General features: G+C 42.1%; 1 long non-coding RNA gene across 2 annotated transcripts in view; it reads left to right on the top strand.

Moving 5' to 3' along the window:
• Positions 1-5,600: 5,600 nt before the first annotated feature.
• Positions 5,601-9,099, top strand: part of LOC113030653 (uncharacterized) — a 29,569-nt gene continuing 26,070 nt past the window's right edge. Inside the window, exon 1 of one of the 2 annotated variants that reach the window (XR_003273621.1) lies at positions 5,601-7,925. This is a non-coding gene — a long non-coding RNA (uncharacterized LOC113030653). The remainder of the gene's footprint in view (positions 7,926-9,099) is intronic. The other variant, XR_003273622.1, reaches the window with a different exon arrangement.

Here is a 9,099-nt window from a genome sequence, read left to right as displayed (position 1 = left end):
AGTAATACAAAGTAGTATTTAGGACAACAAGCTGTGATATTAATCCATTATGCTGCGTCAAATCTGATGTACAAACCTGCGAACACTGACTGTTCACAGATGGAAACGTGTTAGCTACACTCAGGAGGATTTGTTAGCACTTTAGATGAAATTCATCTATTAGAGAAGTATCATTAAGAAGGAACAATAGAGAGACGGAGGCTTTGATTTTGATGGTGTTTCTTTTACTACAAAATCACTTCAGTTTTCTGGTTTAATAGCAGAAGTTATTCAGTCCTCGGGGGAATGCACTTATCACAAATTTCTGCAAATTGTAAGAGTTTGAAGGAGGGGAGAAAAACTTTGACAATTAGTCTTTTTTTATAAAAAAAAATCTCAAAGGGTGCAGTGACAGATTGCAGAGTCAAAGACGCTATTAACAGTCACGTCATACCTGCACCGAGCCTGCAGAAACCTTTTTCTTCTTCTGCTTTCCTGCTGGTGCGGTGGGGAAACACAGTCTGCTCTCTCACCTGGCTGCCTCCTGCTACGCTGTGGCTCAGGTGTTCTAACTGGAAAATTACAAGTGACTTGATTTGTGTAAGTGGCTGTGATAAATTAGCTGTGTTAAGCTTTTGGGCACAGTGGTACTTGTTAGCCTCTTCCAGCAAACAGCTATTAAAAAAAACAACAAAAAAAAACACACTGCTCTGCATTTTACCGAATTACAAACAAGCAGCAGGAAAGAAATTAAATATGATTGGTTTGTCCACTGATTTAAATTTTTCCTTGCTTGCTAGATCATTAATTACCCCACCACATAAACAGTGTCTGAAGACCTCATTAAATACAGCGCTTTATTAGGAAACCGCAAACTGAACCTATGTATTACTACAATTATCCAATCAGCCAATAATTTAGCAGCTGTGCACAAAAATCCTGCAGATACAAATCGAGAGCTTTGTGTAATGTTCACATCAAACATCGGAGAAAATGTGATCTCTGCGGCTTTGACTGCGACATGATTGTTGGTGCCAGGCAGGCTTCTCTGAGTCTTCCTGAAACTGCTGATCTCCTGGGGTTCAGTTTAATCTGAACGGTGCTAAAAACAAAATAGAACAGCCAGTGAGCGGTTCCTCTGCAGAAGGAAACATCTTGTTGATGAGCGAGATCAGAGGAGAGTAGCTAAGCTGGTATGATCTGAAAGAAAGACTACAGCACCTCTGATAACAACAGTGTGAGCCAAATAAATCACCAAAGAACCAATCAGCTCCTTCATGAACAACAACATTAGAGCAACATTAGCCTCTGCAAATACTCCAAGTGTCCGCACCTAATTCAAATCTGAAAATAAAAACAAAAATACTCCTCGTAGTTTTGCACTATTGCCCCAAAATAAAACATAAAAAGCTCTTTTTCCACCATATACTTCTACTACACATGTGCACAGTTTGACAACATCACAGCTACAATAGCTGCTCACACCAGAGTGTTAACACTATCAGCGTCTCATCAGAGCACTTAATGAATGCCATGCTACGCATATGGTGTGCATATGGTCGGCCAAGAAAGATGAAACAATCCAACAGTAGCCTCTGACTGGAACGATAACAATTAAATATGCCTGCCTCCACGCGGTTGAAACATTTTGCGAACTGCTACTGTGAGCATGCGCCAGTGCAGGATTGGCTAACGAGTCCCACAGTTTGGCTCGTGATTGCTTCTTTTTGGGCTGGACGACAACCAGCAACATCTTTAATGCTTCAGAATTCAGCAGCAGATTTCTTTTCAGGATTTGTCGAGCACTGTTTCCGTAAGAGCGGAAGGGAAGGTTTAAAAGACTGTAGCGAGACCTGCCATGATGTATGGTTTGGAGATGGTGTCATCAATTAAAAGAAAAGGGCAGCAGGCAGAGCTGGAGGTGGTATTGTTGAAGATTTTCACTGGGAGTGACTGGGATGGTTAGAAATGACTATGCCAGAGAGGTTGAGAAGCTGAGGTTGAGAAGTTTGGAGACAAGGTTAGAGAGGAAAGGCTGAGATGGTTTAGTGGATATATTGGATAAAGGATGTTGAATATGGAGCTGCCGGCCAGGTGGAAATAAAAAGACCTCAGAGAAGATTCATGGATGTAGTGAAGGAGGACATGCAGAGGGTTGGTGTGACGGAAGATAGGGTGGGAAGAAGGTAAATGATCTGGTGCGGTAACCTGTAATGTACAATGCTACTGGTGTTACCTGAAGAGAGGGAGTATGTGATTGGTTCTGTCTCTTTGTCTCTGCAGTGTAGCCTTCACAGTTTTCAAGATATCATTTCCAAATTTTGTGTGATGGTCGATATCAATAACAGCTCAGGCTGATTTAATTCTGGTGAAAATCAGGTCAATGGATCTCTTATGGACCGTCTTCAAACTACAATAATATTCTAGGCCTCGGAGGACATGAGTACTTGGGTTGGCTAAGCATTTGACCTTGACCTCCATTGTTGATCTTGAAAAAAAAAATGTCAAGAAACCATATTGCGTAATATATCATATGAAAGGGCCTGGAGAGAACTGCACAACACATATTTTATTTTCTCCAATATGACGCCCTATGACCATAGCCCTTGCCCTTCGGGGGAAGTTGCACTCTGAATGGGCTTGTTCTATACGTGTGATTGTCATTAGATTCATGGAAAAAAGAGCATCAGATTTCTAAATAATTGGCCCTAATTAACTTTCTGATGAAAGCGCTGTACTGAAACATGGAACCATACTGTGATGCAAACCAATAAACAAGTCAAATATGAACAGTTTGTGCTGGCTCACTTGGACTTTGCTGATGTGTTGTACATTCCTTGGAGTGCGTTATTTGAGATGCACAACATGCTCTGCCTTTGCGGCTTATGGGCACTAACAGAAGACCACATTGTGTTGCAGTCCTGTCAGCCAAGAGCAACAATCAGAGGCACAGACTCACCAGATCGGGTTGGTGAATGGGAAAAATCATAGCCTGGTCTGGTGAATCTGATTTTTGACTCCTATTTTTTGTATCGGCTGAGGCATGCAGATGGTAGGTCAGAATTCAGTGTCAACAGCATGAAACCCAACAGGACATGATGTCTGGGATAGATTTTTTTTGGCACATTTGGGTCCCTTTTCCTGATCAGCATGAATCCTGATCAATCGTGGCTTGAATACCACAGTCTGTCTAAGTATCGTTGCTGGCCATGTGCATCTCTTCATGGCCACATTTTACCCTCTCCTAATGGCTTCTTACAGCATGATAATGCAGCATGTCACAAAGCATAAGCCAGCGCAATCTGGTTTCATATGCATGACAGTGAGTTCAGCGTACTTTAGTGGCCTCCCCAGTCACCCAATCTAAATCCAGTCGAAATCCTTTGGGATGTGGTAGAACGAAAGATTGGCAGCATGAATGTGCAGCTGACAAATCTGCAGAAATTATTTAATGCATTCATGTCAGGATGGAGCAGAAACTCAAAGGGTTTGCTACAACGTCTTGTGAAGTCAATGCCATGAAAATCTGAGGCTATTTTAAAAGCAAAGTTGGACCCTAGAAAAAAAGTGCTTCACTGAGCTCTTTGTGCCCAGCATCAAACACAAAGCCAGCACAATAAAAACATCTTCCAAAAGCTTGAACATTACCAGCATCACATGTTACTAGTTTCAGGGCCTAACGCTGTGTGTGCTCAGTTTCCTGGCTTTGTTCTTCCTCCCAAACAAACAGCAATCTAATATTTACAAAAAAAGACAAAGAGGAGGCGAAAGACTTGCATTCATTTTGTTTTGTTTTTTTATATATATATATATATATTTTTTTTTTTTAACTTAGAACATGTAGATATTAAAGTGGAGCAGTACAGAGATTAAAGCACACAAAAAAAGAGTGATGGAACAAAAGGTCCCAAAAAGGGGAAATGGCACATGTGTTGATGATGACCTAACCACTTGTAACATTTCCAAACAAATCAGTCAAATACTATATAATATTGTTGTAAATAGCATATAACTGGAAATAGAGCTTTCCTGTCTCTTTTATAGGAGGGTATCATGTGAGCAAATAGGAAATGTGAGTCTTGGCTTATTGTCTTGTGTAGCGACATGTCATAAAATTGGCAGTAAAACCAATAATCTGTTTTAAAATCTACTGAGAGTAGTCTTCCTCCCTCACACACTTTAAATAATCTCCCTGTCGTGTGTGAGTCAAGCTGCTGCGGGACACTTACGTGTCTCAGAACGTAACATTATGTATGATTATCCTTGTGGCGTAACCTCTAATTTTTTTTTTTTTTTTTTACATTTTTATCCAACTAAATTGTTTTCCCTCTTGCATGCAAGAGGTGATGTGCTCTCTGAGTAGATTACATTCAGGTGAACAAAGTGCACAGCTCTCATATCAGAGAGAGAAAGAGACCAGGGTTCACTACTGCAGCCCTGCATGTGTGACGGTGGTGAACTTTAAGCAGCAAAAGTAGGTTGGCTAAAGAAGGGAAACAAAGTGTTATAGTTTTCCATTTAAAATCACACCTTGTTTTATTTTAGAATGACTCTTAAAGTGTTATTGTGCGCTTTTAAAGTTTGAAGGTCTCTCAGATCGGCGGAGCAATCGCTCCTTGTTGTTCCCATGTTGAGGCTCGTATTAGGCCGAAGCAAGAGCTGAGGTTTTATAATCAGGTTTAGTCATTTTTTAAAATTTTTAATTGCCTTTTCATTTCTTTTTGCCTGTTTAATTTCTGTTTTTCCACATTTTATTATTTTTATGTAGTATGTCTTTAATTTGTTAACACATTTAATGTATTTTTTATTTTATTTTATTGCTGTCTTTAAACTTACTTTTAAAGTGCTCTATAAATAAAGGGGATTGGATTGTTTAGCAACTGGCTAATGCCTAAATTGAAACTATCAAACCACATGCATTCGATCTGAAGTAGCACAGATATTGCATAACCAATAAAAATAGCCTCCATAATTTAATTGAGTACAAGTACAGCATGAAACAGATGATGGTCAGCCTGAGACTTTACAGTGTGGAATTGCAGACGTGGTTTGTGTCTTTTTTTAATCTTTCTTATTGTCTTTGTTAGTAAGACGCCTGTAAAACCGATAAAGATTGAGATTTGTGCGGCACTTAAATGAACTATTTTGACAGCCACTCGGGGCGATGCAGCAGTTACAGCCTTTCTATGTGGACATCTTCCTGTGCTTGTGTGAGTTTCCTCCAGTTACTCTGGCTTCCTCCCACATTCCAAAGACAAACATGCTCGGTTAACTGCTGGCTTTAAATTGGCTGTAGGTGCTGATGGGAGAGCGTGTAGTTGTCTGAGCCTTAAGAAAATGGATGGACGGTGGGAGAACTGCTCCTATTATCCACTCTGATGGAAAATACAGCAAAAACAAAAGTCCAACAAGTGATTCCCTGATTATCTTCAAGTTTTTTTTTAACACTTTGCATAACCATCCAAATGGCCAGACTGCAGCCTTTAGCAGACTGGTTCTGACCAATTTGTTTGACACCTCCTGCCTAGACATAAGTTTTAAAGTGTTTTAGCCTCTGTTAGAGGAGATTCTGTTATATTATCTCAGATTTTGGAGTAAAGACAATCGGTCAGTATTAATGTGTTTGCAGCTTGCCATGCATGCAAATGAACAACCTCATGAAGTTGAACAAATTCAGTCTGTTTTCTGCAAAAGTGTGATTCAATTGCGTAGTGGCAGAATTTCTACTTGATGCAACAGAACCTTCCACTGCAAACCACCCACTGTGACAAGGGTCATAGGTGGGAATCCCACTTAAAGATACTGTGTGTACCTGATAAATTAAACTGTGAATGAGTTCATTGTTATTGGGTGCACCTGTGTGTCTGGTGTCAGCGTTTTAGCTGTGAGAAGGCTCCAAAAATATGACATTAAAATCAAATAAAAGGTCACGCAGTCCTTAGCACAGAAATCTACCGTGACGTAAACCTGCAGGGGGTGAAGCAGAATCCACGCAGAAACAAAAGCACAAAGTGAGGCCATGACTAGGCAGGAGTGAGGACGGCTCTTTCTTCGGGAGGATACTTTCCCCTTCGGATGAAGAGGAGGAGTGTGGAGACACTCACGTGATTAATTTTCGTCTGAGATACTAGATTTGAACAAAGTCAAGTTCACTATGTCTAACGTGGCCCATACCGGAAGTGTTCGGTGTGGCGTTTTAAGATAAAAGCCAAGCGACTAACTGAACGCTGAGACTAAACTAAAGCCCACGGGTCGACCTGGAAAACACGCGTGTATCAAAAGCCCCAAAATACGCGTTTCCATTTAATTCCGTTTGAAACTGGGTTTAATTGTGACCCATTTAGCTGCTCTTAGGTCAGGTGAGGAGTGGCACCGGTTTCATTTCGGTATGAACTCTTTCGTTCAGCGTCATTAAAAAAGGGGTGTGACGTTTTTAAGGGTTAAATGATGTCACCACTGTATTGTCAAAGCTGGTCATATTCGGTGCATTTTTTTTATCAAGCCACTGGAAATGAGTAATAAGACTCAATTTAGCAGATCGCTTAAAATAACAATTAAACGTAGGCTAATTTATTTTATTTTGAAAGGAACTTCCGGACACGTCTTCTACCCCACAGTGGGCTTGATGACCGGGAGCTGCGACTCTGGACATTTTAAGGTGAGCACGTTTAGTTTGGAGCGGACTTAAAATCCCAGAGCGGGGCTGCTGAGGGCAGGACAGCGGGCACAGCAGCTGCTTCTGCGGGAGGAACACCTGAGAAAGGTGCGCTCAAGCCGGGTGACAAATTACACACCAAACTGGAGACTTCTTCGGACTTGGCTCTGTTTCAGACTCCCGGTAAGCGGCACCGACGATGCTCCGCTCAGGCTCTCGGTCTTAACATCACAAAGTAACTCGATTTTTAAAAAGTGTCAGCTTTCTGGATATTTGTGCCCTTGTTTGTTGTTGTTTTTTAATCAGCGGACGCGTGATGATTCCCGTCGCATCGCGCTGCGGTAGGTGAACTACTGGAAACGTGAGGGAGCTGGAGCGGGAGGGGAGGGTGGAAAGCGGGTCTTTGCGGCCAACTCGGACCTTTTCGGCTTGATTAGAGCTGTAATTTCACCTTCCACGGCTCAGAATACATTCCCACCTTTTTCTCTCGGCTGTGGACGCTGAATAAAAGCAGAAGAAGTCGGTGTCAGCTGAGCCAGAACGGTGCGGATCCGTCGGATGCCTCTTTTTTGTTGTTTTCCTCCCCTCTCTACACTGTTTCCATGATTTGCGCAAGGAATTTCATGTTTGAATTTTTAATTGGAGAATGACTAACCTCACAGGGACACTCTGCTGCTCTTTCCCTGCCGTTTGTTGCTCAGACAAGTCTGATCCTTTTGAGAACGCGTGCAGCATCCCCGTGGTTCCAGCCAGGGCGCGCGTAACCTCTCCACTGATGTCCATTGATTTATAATATTTTTTTGTGGGGGGCCATTTATCGAGTGTCGCGCAAGGACTCGTGTCCGTTTATGGAACACTGTTTTTTCCCTCCCTGCTGCCCGGGTTGGATCAGGATAGTTGGAACTTTTTGCTCTCTGATGTGGGGGAAACGCTCTGCGTTGCCTGGAGAAGACGCGGTTTTGCCGTGCCCTAGGTTCGCTGCTCGCAAAGACTCTGAGAAGACTGGCCAGTAACATTTCTGCTTCTGAAGACCTCCAATTTACATCGGACTCCCTGCCGCTCAGACACTCGTGCAGTTGCATTTCTGTCTATTGCGCATTATCCAACTTAAGACCCTCGAAGAACTGCAACAGCGTCGTGTGGAGGCTAACACCTGCAGAGAGGTTTATTTACCCTCAATCGGCTACTGCAACAGCTGGGATTTAACATCCTCCTGCAGGGATTTCTACCATGTCAGGTGTACGGGATTTCAGACGGACTCTCTTCATCTGTGTGGCGGCGCTTTCATGTGGTGAGTACCCCTTCTACCTCCTTCCCCCTCCCCTCCTCTCCTGCCCCCCATTCAAAACACACACCCGCCAACAGGGTTCCAGGATCATATTCACGTTGCATAGAAAGCAATGGCCCTAAATTTCTGAAACATGCACCGCAGAGGCAGTTGGTCTTGTTGATTATTATTATTATTATTATTATTATTATTATTATTATTATTATTATTATTTATTTATTTTTTAATGACTGACCCTACACACACACACACACACACACACACACACACACACACACACACACACACACACACACACACCACTAAACACAAACAATCATACTCCTGTTACACATTTCTGAAGAAATTCAACAGTGGCTTCACTCCTGGTCTGTTTTCCCCTCTTAGGTAACTTTTTTTTTTTTTTTTTTTTTTTCCCCAGAGGAGAATGGCAGGCACACCATCAAACCAGATACTTTAATTGGAATAAAAAAGCACTGCGGATGTAATTAACTCTCATGATCATCACAGTCACAAAAGCATGAAAAAAGCCACACTTCAAATGCTATAGAGAGCTGAGAAAAAGGCTAAAATACCCACTCCACATCAGGTTAGAGTTGCTTATGCTCGAGGACTCGCAACATATTGGAGAACTGATTTCATCTGCTGCTTGTGAACGAAGTCACGGTGTGTTACACAGCAGATACACATACAGTGTGTTCTACATGTGCTGATGAAATCTAAATCAAGCATCCTCAAAGATGATTTCCTGACATATCCCAGTGATCTAGTTGGACTCCAAAACACTAATCCTCCTTTAATATCCAACTCTTTATTTTTTTATTTTTTTTTTTTACTGATGCAGCAGCAGCAGGGGTGCAGGACTGTTTCCAGCAGTAAGCAAAGTGTGACATTGCAATGCGTGGATTAAGTGTGGTGCTGGGAGGCAACCCCAGGACGAGCAACTTGCAGCGCAGTTTCTGTTTATTCATTTGCAGGCACATTTAAAAGGTGCTTATATTTAGACCCAGATTAGGACTCTTCTGTGCTTCACCCCAGTAAGCCGAATGGAGACGGAGTGCAGTTTTCCTTCCATGTTCAGTGTGTAACCACCTCTTGCTTCCTTTCAGACATCTTGCACAGTATCTCCCCTCTCCTACTCATTTTCACCAAGTCTTGCCTCAGTTTCATTACCACA

The sequence above is a fragment of the Astatotilapia calliptera genome, chromosome 10 (assembly GCF_900246225.1).
Source record: "Astatotilapia calliptera chromosome 10, fAstCal1.2, whole genome shotgun sequence".
Lineage (NCBI taxonomy): Eukaryota > Metazoa > Chordata > Actinopteri > Cichliformes > Cichlidae > Astatotilapia > Astatotilapia calliptera.
The sequence above is the reverse complement of the archived record's forward strand: the minus strand, read 5'-3'. Positions and strand labels throughout refer to the sequence as shown.